Genomic DNA, 21,910 nt, shown 5'->3' with positions numbered 1-21,910 from the left:
TTCATACTATCTAAAAAATTAAAGCAAAAACCTAACAGCCACCCATGGTATCCCCAGAATGTGCTGCTGCCATCTCGCACAGAAATCACTTTTTCCATAACTACCAAAGTAATAGATGCACTGAGACTAAAGCTGCTCTCAGGAACGCCAGCAACCACAGAGGAATGAAAGTGCAAGAGAGCTACATGCTGAATCCGTTAAATGAAAAGTAGCTTAGCAGCGGCTTGGTTCCCACCGGTTTTGACAAATAACGAATAGGATTCTGAACAGAAGCGTACGTTCTATCCCAACCATTATCAATTGAACAGAGGTCACCTCGTCAGCATCAGACAAGGCCAAACTATTTGCCAATAACTTTGCAGCAAATTCTACCCTATGCGACGAGGGTCATCAAATCCCCGTATTTCCTCCTATAACACACAACACGCTAGGTAACATACAAATATCTCTGCGTGAGGTCGCTAAGCTAATCAAGAACCTTGTTTCCAGTAAAGCAACTGGCCCTGGCGGTAATCCAACTATAGTATTAAAAAAGCTTCAACCATAACTTGCCCCCATACATGAAAAAACTGTTTAAGCCTTGACTTAAGGAGAAGTGCTTTCCAACTCCCTGGAAAACCTCATCAGTGTGTCCTGTATTTATGAATTCAGGTGTGAAGTCATCTCAATACAGACCAATAAGTCTCCTGTGTGTCATGAGTAAGTTGCTGGAATCCATATTAAATAAAGAAGTCAACCACCTCAGCAGAAATAACCTTCTTAGTGACACGCAATATGGTTTCCGTTCTATAGCAGATGTGCTAACGGTTATATCTCATAGGATTAGCGAATCTCTCGAAAAAGGCTTAATTTCTAGGGGAATTGCTCTTGACATATCAAATGCCTTCGATAAGGTATGGCATAAAGGCCTACTTCCAAGATTTCCAGCTACGGTATAACTGGAAATGTTTTCTCAATCATTACATCATTTCTCTTTGATAGACTCATAAGAGTAGTGGTTGATAGGCAGAAATCAGACGCCCGAAGTATTAATGCTGTAGTCCCTCGTGGGTCCATCCTGGGCCCTACTCTCTTCCTGATCTACATCAATGACCTCCCTAAACACATACTTAAATCATTCGTTGACATCTATGCTGATGACACGACCATCTGTGGTAACACATCAAATACCGTAAATGACAATGTTCTCTCTGATTTTCTCTCCACTGATCTTGAGCGCTTGGTACAGTGGGGAAGAGGTGGCTGGTTACCTTTACTGCATCTAAAACCAACCTCCTATCTTTACATCATCAACGCTCTGGTCCCCATCTCGCATTAATTGAAATAGATGGCTCTTGTCTAGGGGAGGCCCCATTTTTTGATAAGCTTCTGGGCTTGACCTTTACTCCTTATCCTAAATAGAACACGTACATCAAGTCTGTTGCCAAAGTCGCCGGGAAAATAGTGGAATCCTTCTACCGCTTGAGAAGATATCTCACTACTGATGCAATTCTCTATCTATATAAAGCCAAGTACGTCCAAGGATGGAATACTGCTGCCACATCTTGGCAGCAGCTGCTAAAAACAGCCTATCCTGACTTGACAGAATACAAAATAGACTTCGTGGCTTAGTGGGGGATGCCCTTTTCTCTTCCTTGCAACCTCTCTCCTACAGAAGAGACGTTGCGAGCATATCTTTATTTATCGTTATTTCCATGACAAGTGCTCGTCCGAAGTCCAATCTCTGGTTCCCCCCTCGCCAATATTTCACGAAAAACACCACTCTAGCTGAAACCATTGTCAATAATTTTCTCCACTCTCTATCTGTGCTTAAATCAAAACGTAGATTCCAAGAACAAAGTTTCTATCTTCCAACTGCACGCCTGTGGAACTCTCTGCCGCTTGCCTGTTTCCCTCACGACTTCAACTTGGATGTCTTCAAGTCCAACATAAACAAATTCCTGATGAACCGCCCTCTTAAGTAATTACACTTCATCAAATCTCCAATACTAACGAATAATACAACACTACCCGATTCATTACTGTACACACAATAATCCTTATCCCCGAATGGCTTCTGGGCCTTGATAAGTGGTAATCTACATGTAAAAAAAAAACCCAAAAAACACATGTACATACATAAACATACATACATACATACATACACACACACAGATACATATAATGATGGCAGATCAATTATTACATGCTTCCAGCATTTCAAGCCTACACGCGTCACAACTTTTCCATCGCCACAGGACTATTTTTATAGACAAATTCTTGAGGGAGTATCGATGCAAAGATGATGTTACAGTTTTAGCTTCGTACGACAGCTAAATCTCTCTCTTGGTTCAAAATGTTGAGATCCAGCAATAAACAACAGCAAGATCGCCAGACCAGTTTAATCCAGGTACTGGCTTCCCAGTTTATGTTTTTTTAAATCAGAGATTTGCTTCACCTAGAGTGGTTGCCGTCTCCACGGCTTATTGGACAGAAACAAACACATGCATGCACACATACATGCATACACACAGAAGCGTGCAAACTTTCATACGCATGTACGCACACATGCAAGGATACACACATAGAAGCGCACAAATAAGCATGTACTTACATATGCATACACACACGTACACATATACGTATATGTAAAATACATATGAAGGAGCGTTCCAAAAGGCATACATTATAAATGTGAAGGTAATTCAATGAGTTTGACATGAATAAAAAAAGAAAAACAATCAAAAAAAAAACAAGAGACAGTAACACACACACACACACACACACACACACACACACACACACACACACACACATATATATATATATATATATATATATATATATATATATATATATATTCTTTTTTAAGAAGACGGCATAATTGCGTTGACACACCGGTTCTCGTCAGATCACCGATGTTAAGCAACGTTGAACCTGGTTAGTATGAGATGGATGACCATTTGTGAATTCTAGGCGCTGTATTTGCTCTCCGCTTATCTCAGTATTTGTTTCCAGTCGTCCTGTACTTCACTTGTCACTGGTATTTAACAATGTCGTCTCGGGAGGCGTGTGGTTGGCGATTGCGCATCTCCTGCCATAAAAATTTCACGCGCAAGCAACCTTTCGTGTATATCAATAGTCTGTCCAAGACTGACGGAGCCTGCTGCTGCTGATATATATATATATATATATATACATATATATATATATATATATATATATATATATATATATATATATATGTTTTATTTTTTTATTATCGTTTTATCTGTTCAGTTACATATGTTTGGGTTGCCGGACCATATGTACGGTCCAGCAGTCTCGTCAGATCTTAAATGGCGATTTCTGTAAGGTCTGACGAGGCTGCTGGATCGTAAATATGGTCTGGCAACCGAAACATATGTAACTGAACAGATAAAACGGTAATAAACATATAAAACGCATATTTGCTCTGCAATAGTATTGAGCACTCTCTTCAGGTTTTACTAATTACCATTTTCTCTCTCTCTCTCTATATATATATGTATATATATATATGTATATATATATATATATATATATATATATATATATATATATACTGATTTTTACAAAGATTGCAACATAAACTTAACTCAATCTCATTCTAAATATATTTAAATTCAAATTCAAATCTAATTTACACAATGGATACATTCATTTTTGTATTAATTAGAATAATCCGTTAAAAATAAAGTGAAAGGGAGTGAGAAAAAAAAGAGGGAAATAAACATTAAAGTTCTTTAACCCCCCCCCCCCCAACCGTATGTCTGTCCATTGGTAACGGACCTCCTCCTCCTTTAAGCAAACCATTGTTTCTGCTTCCCTGGCTATACTGATATATAGAAGTTCATGTGTAATGTAAACAGGCGACTTGCTGCTCAACCCCCTACATAGTATCCGTACAATTTATGCCCTAGATGTTTTGGATGTAAATGTGACACACACACACGCCCCCCCCCCGTTATATATATATACATATATATATATATATATATATATATATATATATATAACACTGGTCAACACAATATTTTTGGCAGGCAAAGTAAGACTGGTTTCTGGGGTTTTCAAGGGCGCTGAATCCGAATCTGACATTAGTTTTTTCAAATTGGCTCTAGTTTTTGAGATATCACAGGGGGTCGTTTGTCTGAAATCACCCATTCGCGACCATAGCTAAACGTACAAAAAACAGCTAAATAGTGCATAAATGTCAGATATTGATTTTTATGATAATCTTAAATCACAAAGACAGTGTAAAATCTCAATCTAACAAGTTAAGTTAGATATAACATCATTTCATTTATCTTATAACTGAGCACTTTTCATAGATTTCGAGGATATACAAAAAATTTGCTAAAAATTTGCTGAATTTTAATTCTCCAAGTGAAAAAAAAAACATTTACATAATCAGTTATATATCATAAATTAATGCAAAGCATTATACACTAGATTCTTAGTTACAATGAACACACAAAACAATATTTTATTCACAAAACTAAAATTGATGTTTATACGATTTTCGCTTGTGAGCAACTTTTGGGCAGTCTCTCAAAAGGTTCCAGCAGTAGTCTGCCATCATGTGCTCATCCCATTTGCCTTGATACCTCTCTTCCATTGTTTTGATGTCTTGATGGAATCTCTCTCCCTGCTCCTCACTGTAATCACCAAGATTACCAGGAAATATGTCGAGGTGGCTAAACAAGAAATGAACTTTAATGCTCATATTTGCCCCTAGTTTTCCGTATGCAGTAAGCATCTTACGGACCAATTGCTTGTAATTGTCAGCTTTGTGATTTCCCAAAAAGTTTGTCACTACATCTGTGAAGGACACCCAAGCATTTAACTCAACCGTGTTCATATGATTAGTGAAGTCAGAATCCCTCATGAGCGTTCGAATCTGAGGTCCATCGAAGATGCCACCTTTAGCTTTTTCGATGGAAAGACCTGAAAATTGCCTGCATATGTACTTGAAGCAATCCCCATCCTTGTTCAACGTCTTAACAAACTGTTCATGAGCCCTTGTTTTATGTGCAATGGAAGGAAGATGATTCTATCCCTGGGTACCAAAGGCTCATTGATGACGTTGGCTGTGCCGACTTCGACACTTTCTCGTTCTGGCCAGTTCTCCCTTCTCCAGTGCTGGATTCTTGCTCTGCTATCCCACAAACAATGATTGTTAGGCTCTCTCCACACCATTGGTACAGCAAGCTTCAACTTCAGCTTACCGTTGGTCAAACCGCGGAGACTTTCTACACAGGTTTTGCACACCATATGTGGGGCCCAAGACTTGTCTTGGTCACCAAGTATCATATCGAAGTATGCTTTGTACGCCCTCTTAACAAAGTCTGTAACATTCCTCTTTTGTTGTGCCATCATATACTGCCCACAGATGTAACAAAATACATCCGGTTAATATCTGCAACATCTTCTAGAAGAACTCATTTTCTCTCTGGAACTCATTTTCAACTGTGGAATTAAAAAGAAAATTCTTAATTACTGTTTAATTTATACTGCAACTATATTTATGGAACATGTTATTAAGTAATTACAGTATATAATTATATAAAAATTCTCCCTATATAAATAATTATATAAAAATTCTCCCTGAAATACTTCAATATATACATAATCATTATAATGATTCAATAATATCAGAAAATTATTATTTACTGCTTCTATATTGAAGTATTTCAGGGAGAATTTTAGCAGTTTAGGCTTATTTGGGGCTATCAGTATCTTCTAAACTAGAGTCAATCTGGCAAAACCAATGTTATATTCGTAATCAGCGACCTTCAAAACCCCAGAAAACACTCCTAGATGGTCTGCCAAAGAAAAAAAATAAAAATTTGTTGACCAGTGTAATTTTTAAATCTAATATAATTATCCACTGACACGTGTTTCGTCGTCCACGACTCATCAGAGGGCTGAATCTAGCGAGATTCGAAAACGGCACCTCGTGATAAGAAGCCTAAACCTCTACCACTGTGCTAACCTCGCCGGACTACTAAATGTGTCACTTTTTACGTAGATGTTTTTATTTGTTTTTGTTAGCGATACTTTCTTGAATGAATTCAAGTATTTATACGAAAGTGTATTTTTACCTAAATGCTTGTTGGGAATAATTTTCCCATTGACCAATCTGGTACCCCCTTTTAATTGGGAGCGGCATATATATATATATATATATATAAAATTTATGTTTAACATAAACTCATAGTACATCCCATTTGCGTGCTTGTGTGCGATATGAATGCTTACGATGTTAGTATTTAGATAAAAACACATTGTGACTTATTTCGATGATTCTTAAATTCCTCTCACAAAGACATTATCACTTTCCCCACGTATTTATCTCTTTTCCATTATTTTTTACTGATTTTCTTTTATAAATATAAGCATCGGTTGCGAATTTTTCTTGTGTGTAAAACAGACCACATCTGAATATCCAAGTTCGTATGAAAAAGTGCGTTCTTGTGTTGAAATAAATTTATAATAATAATGGCCTGTTTGTTTTCTATTATTTCGTTTCATATTTATACATTCTTTGTTCGTACTGAACTCTCACACTAACGCTTTTCTACAGAACCTTGCTGATAAGCTTGGATCTTTCTCTATATGTATGGTTGCCTCTCTCTAAAGTGCTAGAAATTTACTTGCACCTGAGATAATCCTGTACCTTTAACAAGGCCATCATTCACACATCTATGAAATAGTGTTTTCACATTTGGGCTGGTGCATCTGCCACTAGTTTTTCACTCTACTGATCCCCGAAATGCACTCTAGGCTTTAGCCTCTGTTCCATCAAGGCAATGTCGCACCACACACTCTTGTACCCTCTTGGTGTAAATATTCCCGACAAACCCGACAAGCAGAAAATTTCCAACTCTACACAACTGAAATCCCAGATGCCAGAACGCCTTCTGCTCCAAGAGTTTCTTCATTAGAACTGCTAGAGTTTGGAATTCCCTTTCAAGTTTCTGCTTCCCTGGCTATACTGACATGTAGAAGTTAATATGTATTGTAAACAGACAACTTGCTGCTCAACCCCCTATATAGTATCCGTGCAATTTATGCCCTAGATGGGATGAAAATGTGACACACACACACCCACACACACACACACACACACACACACACACACATATATATATATATATATATATATATATATATATATATATATATATATTGGACATTGGACTCATTCCGATAATGGACTACCCAGGTTGTATCAACTTATTTTTCGTATAATTTTCTCCATATAATTATCCACAACCACTCAAAAAACTGGTTTCAAGAAAACTATTTTCAATGATTGTGCTGAAATGCAAAATAGCTTCCATTCGAAGCTGAACTTTTGCTAACTGCATTTCATTTCCTCTGATGATATGAGCCATTGTTGAGAATCCATGGATTAAGGAAATTAAAATAACCCATTCTATATATTCGTTTTGTCAAGCAATAAATTCTTAAATCGAATATATGTCTCTATATGTTGTTTTTTTTCAGAATTTAAAATTGAACCACGAAACTTATAAATATATATATATATGTGTATGTGTGTGTATATATATATATATATATATATATATATATATATATATATATATTAAGTTTATGTTTAACATAAACTCATAGTACATCCCATTTGCGTGATTGTGTGCAATATGAATGTTTATGATGTTAGTATTTAGATAAAAAAACAGATTGTGAAAAATAAGCGATACAACTGATTTCATAGCAACGGCGGTAAAAACAAAATCGATAAGGACACAACGTAAGTAAATAAGTAAATCCTTTAAATAAAGATGACAATCAACATGAAATGATATAAGCAAGCAATGTATAATTAGCCTACAACGTAAATAAAATAAAATAAAAACCAAAAAAGAAGAGGAAAGAAAATCGACGAATGAAAATAATAAATGGCGCTGAAATATAAATTCTAGTGTGATTTCTGATTGTAGTGGTGGATACGTTGTTACAAGGTAAAGAATGTATTACTGTTGTTATGTATCGATATGCCCTTTTTAATGTGGTTTAAGTGCGTGTTTATTTAATATTTCTATTTCGGAAAAAGCATCTACCATGTGTTGATTGTTTCTGTGAGGGGAGGTAGTTTTGCTCATTAAAACTTAACCACAGGTTAAAGCTGTTTCTTACGTAACCTTTGCTTCACTATAGTTTCATCACTAGGACTATGACAAGAGAATACTCTTTTCATTATTTTAACAAAATTGAGTTAATATCTTATCTTTTTAGATGTAGTGATGTGGTTCTCGATTGATTAACTGTGTCGGATAGACACTCAAGAGTCAAAACAACGAAAAGAATATTCTCTTGTAATAGCCCTATTTCATCACGCAGATATATCCCTTGTCTCTCGAAAGCAATATATCGATAAACAAGCACATACATTTTTTATTTAGTTATTTGTTTTTTTTTTTCGCTTAAAAAAAACACACACAAGATAAGGCTGGTTTAACGTTTACCTGAAACTTCATCTGGGACTGCTGGGAGGGGGGGTAAGACGAGGTGGCGGTGACAATATGGGGTAGAGATCGGGATGCGTTATTAGCATGCAAGAATACTTTCGTAAGAAAATAAATCGAAAGAAAAACGGAAGTGGGAAGGCGCCAAGAAATTAATGGCACACATACATAATTGTTAAATGAAAAAGGATACGATGCGGTATGTTAAATAAATAAATGATTTTAAAAGTATAATTAATGAAATGATAATCAAGGGGGCGACAGAAATAATGTTGTAAATAAAAATAAATAATAAACGATAAAAAGGACGGGGGACAAAGAAATTTAAAAATTGATAAAAAAGATATAACTGAATGTAAAATAATAAAAAGAAAGGAAAAAAACGATAAAGTAACGAAAGAAATTAATAAAAATGGAAAAGTAAAAATTGAGACCTAAAAAATTATGAACTCATTTATCTCATTGAGTTTCAATCATTATTTTCAGATTTTTAGTCGCGTGCAAGCGACTCTATAAGTCACTCCGTCGGTCCATCGGTCGGTCCGTCGGTCGGTCGGTCGGTCAGTCGGTCGAACTGTCGGTCGGTCGAACTGTCGGTCGGTCGGTCTGTTAGGCTGTCCGTAACACTTTTGTGCTTGGCCTTTTTGGTTAAGATCAAAGGTCTGTTGTTAATAGATGCTCTTCTGAGCTTTTAAAGTTTTTCTTGGCCAAATGTGTAGTATCCGTTCTTACTACATGCTGCACTTATGTTTGTAACTCTGTGATATAAAGTGGGGGATCACTTTTCTGTATTAATCTAATGTAAAATGATAACCCACTTTACAACCAGTCAGTCTCAAAGCAATTCAAGTCATTCTCCAGATCATTCAAGTTTTTTTTTTGAAGGATTCCAGTTATTTTTTAAGCATTCAAGTCATTCTTAAGGTCATTCAATTCATCTTTAATTCATTAAAGTCATTCTAAGTCATTTACTTTTTTATTTATTTAAGTCATTTCAGCCCACTTTTCGATCATTTTAGTTTATCTTTAAGAATTTCATGTCAATCCTACATTCACACATTCATTCATTACACGAGAGTACGTGACTAATGGCTATCGGCGTTGTTGTAAATAAAAGCGAAACTTGCCGTCTTATTGTACTCTGCTTCTAATTGGCAAATGGGGGCAGTATCCTGTATCCATTATGATAATAATAATAATAATAATAATAATAATAATAATAATAATAATAATAATAATAAGAAGAAGAAGAAGAAGAAGAAGAAGAAGAAAGTTAAATGTTACTTCGAATTCATTTCAGAAAACAGTCCTTGTTTCGATATAACGTATAATTCTGTTTGTCAATTCCAACTTAATGCAAATCCTCTAAAAATTGATGCAAAAATACCCAAAAGGGCGACAGGCGAACTATCTAGTTAAATGTTTGTCCGAATTTATAACAGAAACCAGACGTTTTCCGATATTGACGTAGAAATTTGATCCGCCTTTGAACGACGGAATTAAATACTACCAAAGCGGCGGGTAAAATTGCCCTCCTCCTCTTTTCCCATACATTTCCAGCGCCTAAATCGTACGGTGTAAGCTAGACCTATCTTCAAACGCCCTCTTTCAGAGCATGACTTTTGACTTTTACTAAGTAGAATACTTAGTTATATATTTAGTTTATCTATCTATTTTTTAATTTTTATTTATTTATTTATTTATTTTCTTATTTATTTACTTTTCTTTGTCCCATATGTATGTGTGATAGTGCACGATACCTCTTGGATACATAGGAGCTTTACACTATCCCTGCATCAGAACCACAGGTAAAACAATTCTGGGCTCGGTGTTGCTACAAACACCGAATCATGAAAAATGTCAATTACAAATAATCCAAACCTTGGGACCCAGAAGAAAGATTTGGGTGTCATGATCGGCAGGTGCTCCTTCGGTAGCCAGCATGGGTGACCCGGTCGTTATCCTGCGAATGTTGGGCAACTTTCTAGTTTCAGAAACTCAAATGACATGGACGCTGAACAGGTAAGTATAACCTCTAATTTCAGGGAACAAAATGATACCGACCAAACACAACACAGACATGATAACCATCAAAAGAAAAACAACATACGAAAGAAATGGACAACAAAGGAGAACATACCCATAATGGAATGCTACTATAGAATCCATCATAAATATAGATATAGAGGTTACCGGAAACGAATGAAAGAACTATGAGACCTATCCAGTGTTTACCATACGAAAGAACAAATAATTGCGGACCAAGCAAGACTAATACTCAAGAAAGGCTGGCTCTCTAAACTAGAACTAACAGAAATCCAGCGAAAAATAAATGATGGAACTGAACAAGAAGCATCCCTCAACGGAACCACATGTAGAGCAACCCCACAAGTTGAAGCCTCACAAGTAAAAACACAAAAGGCCGAGGACCAACAAAGAACGACGCCTACAAACGTGGAAACTGAGAACAATGAAACAGAACTAACAGAGAATGAAGCAAATGAAATAAACAAAATAACACAGCTGATGAACGAAGAAAAAACAAAGCTCCCATCGTTAAAGAACCAAGAGCAGAAGAAATTAAAAACTGAAACAGATAATGTTAACAAGCTCCTCCCACATATCCCAACAAACACAATCACAGACTTGAACAACCTGATTTACGCAGGCGCCAAAATGGTAAGTATGAAACTTAAATCAGAAAAACAACCGGGGACAAGCGGACCAACAAAACCTGCATGGGAAATAAGACTAGAAACCCAAATACACAAACATAAAAAAGAAGCCAAAATGATCAACAGGAAGAAAGCAATGTGGAGAAAACGGAATATTGGAAATGTAACTGACAGGGAGAGGCTAAACAAGAAATATGAAGAACTGGACAAAAAATAAAAGCAAAAGAAGCGAGATTGAGACGATATAGATATAAATCTGAACAATGCAAACAAAACAGAACATTTGAAACTAATGAAAGCCAATTCTACCAAAATGTGAACGGAGGAAAAAAAACCCAGACCAACCAAATCCGACAGAAACAAAACTCTACTGGAGTAACATATGGGAAGAGCGAAGAGAACACAACAGAAATGCCGAGTGGCTGAAAGACATGAAAGAAGAGTTACAACAAATAGAAGAAAGAACATCGAATGAAATCAGCAAGGAAACCCTAAAGAAAACTATAGGAAAAATGGCAAACTGGAGAGCACCAGGGCACGACGGGATACATGCATACTGGTTCAAAAAAATCTCAACCTTACACGAAAGGCTAGCCCAAAACCTGAGAAGATGTATACAGGAAGCAAGCGTACCAGACTGGATAACAAAAGGTAGAACCACACTGCTACAGAAAGACAAGGAGAAAGGAACCGTCCCTAGCAACTATAGGCCAATCACGTGCTTACCAACTATGTGGAAGATACTGACAGCACAACTGAGGGAACAAATCTACCACTCCCTAAATAACCGTGGACTCATCCCCGAGGAGCAGAAAAGATGCCAAAAAGGAAAAAGAGGAACACATGACCTGCTATATATAGATCAAAAGATCCTAAAGGAGGTAAAGGAGGAGAAAGAATTTAGTCATGGCATGGATCAACTACAAAAAAGCGTACGACAGGATCCCTCAAGCATGGATAATAGAATGCCTAAAAATTTATAAAATACCAAGCAGGATCACCAACGTAATAGAAAACGCAATGAAAACATGGTGACTGGAATTGACAGCTGATGGACAACACATAACAGAAATTAACATACAAAAAGGCATCTTCCAAGGAGACTCGCTATCACCACTGCTGTATTTTGAGAAAGTGCCAAGCCGGATACAAGTTCTCCAATACAGAGGAAAAAATGAACCACCTGATGTACATGGACGATCTGAAACTTTTTGCAAGGACCGAAAAGGAGCTAGAGACACTAATTAACACTACCAGAATCTTCAGCCAATATATCCAAATGGAATTTGGAATGGAAAAGTGCGCACAACTAGTTATAAGAAAGGGAAAGCTGGAAACGACAGAAGGCATGGAACTACCCAACCAAATAGAAATGATGGCACTAGGGAAATAAGACGACTATGAATACTTGGGAATTCTGGAAGCGGACACCATCAGAGCAACAGAAATGAAAGAGAAAGCTGGAAAGGAATACCTCAGGAGAACAAGAAAACTCCTGGAAACTAAACTATATAGTAGAAACCTAATAAAAAGTATAAATACATGGGCAATATCACTAGTAAGATGCTCTGGACCGTTTATAGGGTGGACAAATGAAGAACTGAGACAACTCGATCAGCAAATCAGGAAACTCATGACCATGTGTAATGCACTACACCCAAAGGACGATATTCACAGACTCTACGTGAAAAGGAAAGGCGGTGGGAGGGGACTGATCTCTATAGAAGACTGTGTGAAGGACACGACAAAAGAACTAGAAAAATAAATAATGCAAAACACTGAAAGAATAAGTATGGCAGCGAGAGACACAGAAAAAAACAAAACAGAAAACAGAGAGACAAACGACAAAACGAGAAAAGAGAAGTGTGAAGAGAAACAACTTCACGGAAGATTCATAAGAATGACAAAAGATGAAAATAACGAAAACACCTGGACATGGATGCGAAAAGGACATATAAACCGAGAAACTGAATCTCTAATAACTGCAGCACAAGATAACTCGATAAGAATCAATCATATCAAAGCAAGGATCGATAAAACACAAGAAAACAGCAAATGCAGACGCTGCGGACAAAGAGACGAAACGATATACCATATAGTAAGCGAATGCAGCACACTTGCCCAAAATGGATACAAAAACAAGCATGATCAAGTGGGGAGGGTGGTACACTGGGAATTGTGTAAACGACTGCATTTTGAGCGTACAGACAAATGGTACAAGCGTAAACCTGCAACAGCACTCGAAAACGAGAACCACAAAATCCTATGGGACACGGACATACAGACGGACAAACCCATTCAAGCAAGAAGACCAGATGTCGTAATAATTAACAAGAAAGAAAAATCCTGTCAAATCGTAGACTTTGCAGTCCCAGCTGATCACAGGGTGAGTATGAAAGAAAAGGAGAAACGAAGCAAATACACAGAGCTAGCCAGAGAGTTAAAAGGAATTTGGATGATGAAGAAAGTCCAAATAGTACCGATAATAGTAGGAGCACTAGGAACAATCCAAAAAAAACTTCGAAAAAAGAATGTCAGAAATTGGAATCAGAGGAATAACTGCAAAAGTACAACGACTAACGATAATGAAAACGACTGAAATATTAAGGAAAACCCTTGAATGCGGAGAATAATACAAGACAATATAACGAATAAGCGTTACAGGGAATGAAGAACACCGAAACTGCATATTTACAAGTTCTACACCCCCATCATGCACTCCCCCCATTGTTTCATCACCGATCCCCCCCCCCCACAAAAATATGATACCAAAGGGCCGAGAAGGGTCAATAACCGAGGAGCGACCGCCAACCAGACCTCGGCTGGACAAGCGCAAAGAGAACTGGGACCTTGGGGAGGCTGAGTGCCACTCAAATTCCAGCATAAACCAATGGCCACTACCAGCGAGAAATCAATGGTAAGCGGCTGTTGCGATGATGCAAATTCATTTGCAAATGCTATCGAAGGAGGTGGAGAGGTCTGGACGTCTGGGGAGACTTGTTGTCACTCAGCCTCCAGAGAATACCACAGGTTTCCAATCAGAGCGTTTGTTGACTTGTGTGAAAGCTCCATGTGAGCCAATAATAATAATATGGAGACTGGAACTGACACCTGATGGACAACGCATAACAGAAATTAACATACAAAAAGGCATCTTCCAAGGAGATTCACTATCACCATTACTGTTTATCGTAGCCATGATGCTCTTGAACAATATACTGAGAAATTTGAGATGCAAGTTCTCAAACAATGAAAAAAGCGAACCACCTGATGTACAGGGACGATTTGAAACTTTTCGCACAGACCGAAAATGTACAAGAGACATGCCCATTTTGGTAAAGTAGTCTGTGATAAGGGTTGAGTTGTGGACGGTAACCTTCCGACAAACTTCGCGCAAACTTTCCGCATCTTCAATCCCTCCCGAATAATTGTGCATATAGTTCCCACACTGATATCAAACTTTGCACTTATCGTTTCTATAGAGACAAAACGGGTTTTATCCATGGAATGTTTTATTTGATCAATCAACCTTGGTGTTCTTACTTCAGTACTCGTTCCACACCTCCCATCATCCCTCACACACTCCCTCCATTTCCTGGATCTCTTATGCAACTCACAATTTAATGCTCGATTCATCCAAGATGGGACAAAAGCTCTATGTTCTATCGCAATTTGCTAAGTTAAGCTTTTCGTTTGAACCTGAAAGCATAAAAAAACATGGTCAGTCATGTCAGAAGATGTATAGCAATAACATACTGAATTTACAAAGTCTTCGACAATTTTAACAACGGGACCTATGAAAACCACATTCTTATCTCTTCTTCTCTTCTTCTTCTCTATATAAATAAAATGAACTCATTTTTCCCGTCTGATTTTGACATTAATAGGATTAAAAATCAAGATATTTCATGCAAATATAATATGCACAAACGGCAGAACAATATCTGAGGTGTGTTATAGGCTTATTATTTCTCAAATTCCTCGATAATCTTAGATTTCTATACTTTTTCTGCTGAGAAGTCACGGCCAAAATCGGTTAAGATCAATGGAAGTGGTAAAATATTTTCTCTTTAATAAATTCCTCCTCCCCCCTGCCACCACTTAACACCGTTTGGGGATCGTTCACAAGGAACAGTTGAGAAGAGAACACCGGTTTGGTTTCGTAGTTCTTTCATGTGAAGTTATTTAAAATCACTAAACTAAGCAGCCGTGCTCTGTGGCGTAGTGGTTAGCGTGCTGGCCAATTCGCATTATATTTTCACGTTCGCGCCGACCTACCGTAGTCGTTTTTTTTTCCTAAACAACTGGAATGGACTTTTCTTGGTGGCCGAACTGTTAACGTTGCAGATGTTTTTTTTTGTTTTTTTTCACACTTTATTTTCCTACTTTTACTCATGACTCCGGGTTTGATCCTTCCTACTTACCTACCATAACATTTTTTAAAACTCCCCCCCGTCCCGGAAACAAACACTCGGGCAACGCCGGGTACCCCCGCTAGTTACAGAATAAACTCTGATGATTTAAGATTGTAAACGAAATACTTCCTCGCATGATACTATGGCGACATTTGACTGAGACCTGTATGAACTTATAGATGTGGAATATCGTTAATTTAATAGAATTTATGTAATTTTTATACATAAAAACAATTCTCGTGTTAATCCATTTCTCCTGTATTCAAGCAGTCTAATATAATAAAATGAATCAATATACACAATGTTAAGAAGGCATATACGAAACAATAGCTGCGAATTGGCAAAGAAGTCGCCGTAGTACTGGGGTTTCTAAAAGTAATTTGTTTAAGAGTAATATTACCTGTGTCCTTCTTTAAAACTGACTTTGTTCGGAGTGACAGCGTAAGTGCCCTTTCGAACAAAGTGAGTTGATATAATTTGAAAAGTGAGTTGATATAATTTGAAAAGTGAGTTGATATAATCGGAAATAAAAAAAAAAACTAGGGCATATTTTTTGGAAAAATAAACTCTTCAGGAATTGACTTGAATTGCTTATAAAACATATTGGTATATAAGATATTAGCTTGAAATATTTCATGGAATCTTGAAAAAAATTATTCATTATATAAAACATTGAGGACATCATTTTTTTTCTATAAACCTATTTCACAAAAGATTTTATACCCCACAGCAACAATTGTCGCGTAAGTGATTAACATCCTTGTTAAAATCCAATCAAATTCTGGGGCTTGAAGGGTAAATTCTTGGTGCAACCGACACTAAATATACAATTGCAAATTATGAATTACTTAAGATTTCTACCTAGTTATGATCAAAAGTAAGTTACACTCTTGAATAAAATTAACTGTAGCGTTCGAAATTCCATGCAGTATTTCGAGTTTGACAAACAGATTCCTAACTGCAACAAGATACGCTTAATGGCGATCGGTTTACATGGCTTAAAACGTTGTGAAAATAACATTAAAACAAGAACATTTGTCCGACGAATCCAAATAAGATCAATAATCAATACTTATCTAAAATAATCAGAAACAAAAGCAAGTGTCGCGAGCACTAACCCGCTTTCAAAAGTTTGCAATCATAAAACTTAAAAGTAACACCCACCCGACTTTTCTAGAATGCGTGATTTTGGTAGTTATTTCAGCGATTGTTAAACACGACAAGAAATACAAATTAGAATTTAATCGATTAAACAAATCGGAGCACAAAAAAAAACAAAAAAACTGTGAAACGGTGGCGACACATGTTGCGTAATTCAACGTTGCGTAATAAAAATGAATACAAGACTAGTAGATGAATAAGATGCAGAAAAGCCGACATGGATCGCATTAATAGCATGTTTTAATTAACACAAAATCAATCGATATCACGAATGCCTCCAGGTATTACAGAAATGAACAGTTAAATATAGACGAAAAATATCAAAGATATGTGGAGGAGAGGCAGAATTTAAAAGTTTTCAGCGATCACACATTCATTCAAATGTTTTGTTTCTGTCAATTAAAATATTGGAAAACAAATAAAAGACGCGAAATATTTTCGAAAGCTTTGATTTTACTGGCATAACATGTACACTGATGGATTTTCTTGTTACGACATAATAAAGCTTCGAATAAAATACATTAGATTTTTTTTAAATTATGCATTATAACAGAACTCTAACGACACACCCATACACAAGCACACACCCAACCACCCACAACCCACCCACACACACACACACACACACACACACACACACACACACACACACACACACACATATATATATATATATATATATATATATATATACTAGCATGCCCCATTAACCGGCGCTGCCCCGCGTAAAGATTAAAATACTGCTGTTGTAGTGATGTTTTTGCTGCTTAACTTCGAACCTCTTCATGTTAAGACCGGCTTTCGGAATAGACACCGTCAACCTCGTAATGTTAAGAACAACTTTCGGAATGGAGACCTTAACCTCCCTATGTTTAGAACGGCTTTCGGAATGGAGACCACCCCCAACCTCCCTATGTTTAGGACGGCTTTCGCAATAGGCACTCTGTTTTGTGATTTAGCCGAAATGTAACTTTGATAATCGCTGTTTGCATTCCCATGCGCAAATATTATGAACCAACAACAAAATTTGGTGGTAACACTGTCTGTCGTTTAGCTCGTGTGTACAAATCAGGAAGGCATGGTATGGTTCAGGATATGGTATTTTTTGTTGGCAAGACTGCAATTTAGGTGGCAAACTACATACTACTATAAAAGGAAGTCAATTCATGTAATCACCTGCACGTTTCCATGTAAACATGTAAAAGGTATTTAAAAAAGTGACAGTGTTAAATAAGCATAAAAAAGAAACAATATACACAGAACGTTTTCTTTAAATTTTAAACAATCATTATTTATTTTAAACAATGCATACAGAAATTTGTTTATATTATAAACAATATGAATAGTACACGTTATATTTTTAAACAATATAAACCTTTTTTAATATATAACTAAAATAAAATAAAATTGGGAGAAATTAGGCAAAGACAATTTATTATATGTCGTGAGAAAATGAAAACAAAATATTTAATGAGTGTTTAAAGTACTCACACACATTTTTCAATATACCCAAAAGTAAATACAATTGGGGGAATATAAGTAAACACACATTATTTTGGTTGGTGACTTATTTGCGTTACAAAATTAAAAACATGTAATAATAGTTATTACTCGTGTCAGCCGTAAATAAAACTTTAAAAATTTAAGCAATTCCCTAAAAAATGTAAACAGCAGGGAGTAATTGCGCGAGCGCAAAAAAATAGCGGCAGTAGGCAGGTTCAAACGTGTAATTTTAAGAGAAAAAGAGGTGCAAGTAACGAAATGCTTTAGTCGAGTGGCCTACGGCAAATTTACGAGGGTAAGACCCTTGAAATAACGCTGTTAAATATTAGCCGTTGTACAAATATCCCCGTAATCAGTATAAGGGACTCGTTAGATTAACACCGGTAACTTAATTTAAACAAAGTTTACCTACTGTAAAACCAAATTAACAGTATATTATTATTATTCAATGTTTTTAAATTGAAATTATAAAATAAAATATTTAATGTAAAAGTTCATCCTGCGTTATTTCTTTGTGAGAACAATACCTACTGTGAAAGTAAAGAACATTTTATTTTTCTTAATCATTACAGAATTTAACTGTAAAATAAAACACGTAGACTGTTTAAACGCTTCCAAATTACACTAAATCAGGGTTTTCACTGTAATAATTGCGTAATCGTTTTTTATTTTTTTTTTATTGAGCGTATAAAGAAAGAATTTTAGTCATTTGTACTAAAAAAACGGTATATCTAGATGTTTGAAGAGGATGAAGAAATCAAAAGTTTTAGACAGTTTAAAGTCTTCCAAATCACGCAATAGCCGGGTCTCGACTTCACTAATCGCGAAATCGGTTGTTTTAAATCCGTATATGAAAAAAGAATGTTAGTCAATCGTCATTTTTTTTTAAAGAAAGGTTTATCTGGCTTTTAGAAAAGGAAGAAGAAACAATGGCTATCAGCGTGTGACGATGTGAAAGAAAACAATATGTATGTAAACACGGAAGATGTAGCACGCTAGCATAATTGTATAAGAAAAGTTTACATGTACAGCATTAATAATGTAAAAATGTAAACAACCTTGGCTTATTAACTTGTTTCGATGTGTTTATATGTTTGTAAGTGGAGTATTTTAATTAAGATGGTTGCCTATTGTATAGAACGAAGCCATGTTTTTAAATCTATAGAGTGTTTGTTTTTATAAATAGAATTCACATTCTGGAATGAACGAATAGTCAGTTCTCTGCCAATGAAATTAAGCGTGTTGTGAGAAGTAATAAATCATTATTTTTTGGAATTTCGGAAAGAAAAGATTGTGTTATGTATATAAGTGTATGTGGCAGATAATTAGGGCGATACCCCATATCTAACCCAATTGCAAAACACCCCCCCGGTTTGTATTGGGAGTGGCAGGAGTACTTTTATCTAGAGAGAAAATAGTAACTACGTCCACTATATATAGTTGGGACTGTGATAATATTGCTCCTATGTAGAATTTTAATATGAAGAATAAATATGTGTAAGGCGGCGTTCAAAAATAACATAATAAAGTGGCTAATAAGTAGACAATATAAATTTTTATGTGGCATCTCTTGGAGCAAACCTAGTGTACTTTGGTCCAGAGGGGAATTTCTACAGCCAAATAATATATATATATATATATATATATATATATATATATATATATATATATATATATATATATATATATATATACACTTGTGCCCGATATTATTCATACCCCTCGGATCTTTGAGATTTCTATATGAATATTGCTCAAACAAGAAGGTAGACAATATTAAAGGGATTTTAAACAATAAATCAAGCATAAGCATTTAATTTAAACTCAACAAATAAATAAATTATGCAAGTTTGAAACATTATAAAAAGAAAAACAATAATGGCACTAGTTCAAAATTATTCATACCTCTCTTACTAATAGTCAATAGCATGCCCTTTATTCTTAATAACTGCCTGTAACCGTTTGGGATATTTATCAACAAGGTTTTTACAAGCATCAACACTGATTTTTGACCATTCTTCAATACAGTAGTTCTCCAAATCCCTTAAATTTCTAGGTTTCCGCTTTTTAACCTCAGTTTTCAATATGTGCCAGAGGTTTTCGATAGGGTTCAGGTCGGGACTCTGGCTAGGCCATTCCAAAACATTAATTTGATTATCCTCAAACCATTTCTTGACTATTTTGGCAGTATGTTTTGGATCATTATCCTGTTGAAGGATCCAGTTTGGTCCTAAATGGAGCTTCTCCGCATCCTGTCTAATATTTTTCTGGAGTATCTCCAAATATTGCTCCTTCTTCATGGTTCCATCTATCTTGACCAAACTACCTGGACCACTAGCCAAAAAGGAGCCCCAAAACATTAGGCTACCACCACCATGTTTCACCGTGGGTATGGTGTTCTTTGGGTTGTAAGCTTCTCCTTTCTTCCTTCAAACGTAAGAAGCATCCATATGGCCAAACAATTCAATTTTTGTTTCGTCAGTCCACAAAATACTTGAGAACACGGACTCTGGAGAATTCACATGGGTCCTAGCAAACTTTAGACGTGCTGCAAGGTGTTTTCCGGTGTGCAATGGAGTCCTTCTTGGTCTTCTTCCTTTCAGACCATTTTCATGCAGAGTCCTTTGCAATGTTTGCCTTGATATTTTTATGCCAGAAGACTCCAGATTTTCTAAAATGTCCTTAGTAGTGGTGGGTGGATTTGCATTAACACTTCTTACAATATTCCTGGTGGCTCTAGCAGACAGTTTCCTTTTCCTTCCTCTACCAATCAAGTTGTTTGTTGTGTGGTGGCTCTGAAATTTTTTGATGATGCTCTGTACTGTTGCTGTAGGAACCTCAAATTTCTTGGAAATTGACTTGTAACCTAAACCATCCTTATGTGAATTCACAATTTTAGTCCTAAGATCATTACTAAGCTCTTTTTTCTTCCCCATTCTAATAATTTTTATTCTTTTATTGGTTTTCAGTTGATATCATTTTAATTTCTGAAAAATGCAAAAAAACGAAATGAAATTAATCAAAGGTTGTATAAAAGCATTCAAAATAAGAATCAAACAGGAAACAAACAGTCAGAAACTCGATTAATACTGAAAAAATAAGGGGGTATGATTATTTTTTAACATTGCAGATTTTATAAATAGCTGTATATTTCTTTTATTACAAGTATCCCGAGATTTTAAAATGACGAAAATGATCAGAAGAGGTTTATTAAGAATATGTATCAATATGGACGTAAACAATAAATTCTTACAAAGTTACACCTAATAAACTCAATTTTCAAGGGGGGTATGAATAATATCGGGCACAAGTGTATATATATATATAAGTGAAAGTGTCTGTTTATCTGTGTGTGTGTGTGTGTACATTTCCCTACGCAATAACTCTCAATTTTTAGTCTATAGGCTCGAAATTTGATATACAGGGTACTGAGATTTGGGAAAATCGATGTGATTGGTCTTCGGACAGAAATTTCTCGAGTAAGGGGTCAAAGTTCAACGATTTGACCTTTGAAAACTCTACCAAACTCCTCCGAAAATTTGGGTCTAAACACTTGAAATTTTAGATATAGGTTCATTGGACATGGATCTAACTTAATAACCTAATTTGAGCCCAAAACAATAATTGTAAAGGGGTAATAATAGGAGTCAAAGTTTTAAAA

This window comes from Euprymna scolopes, chromosome 38 (genome assembly GCF_053919585.1).
Source record: "Euprymna scolopes isolate OS-2025 chromosome 38, ASM5391958v1, whole genome shotgun sequence".
Lineage (NCBI taxonomy): Eukaryota > Metazoa > Mollusca > Cephalopoda > Sepiida > Sepiolidae > Euprymna > Euprymna scolopes.
Note: the sequence above shows the minus strand (reverse complement) of the source record.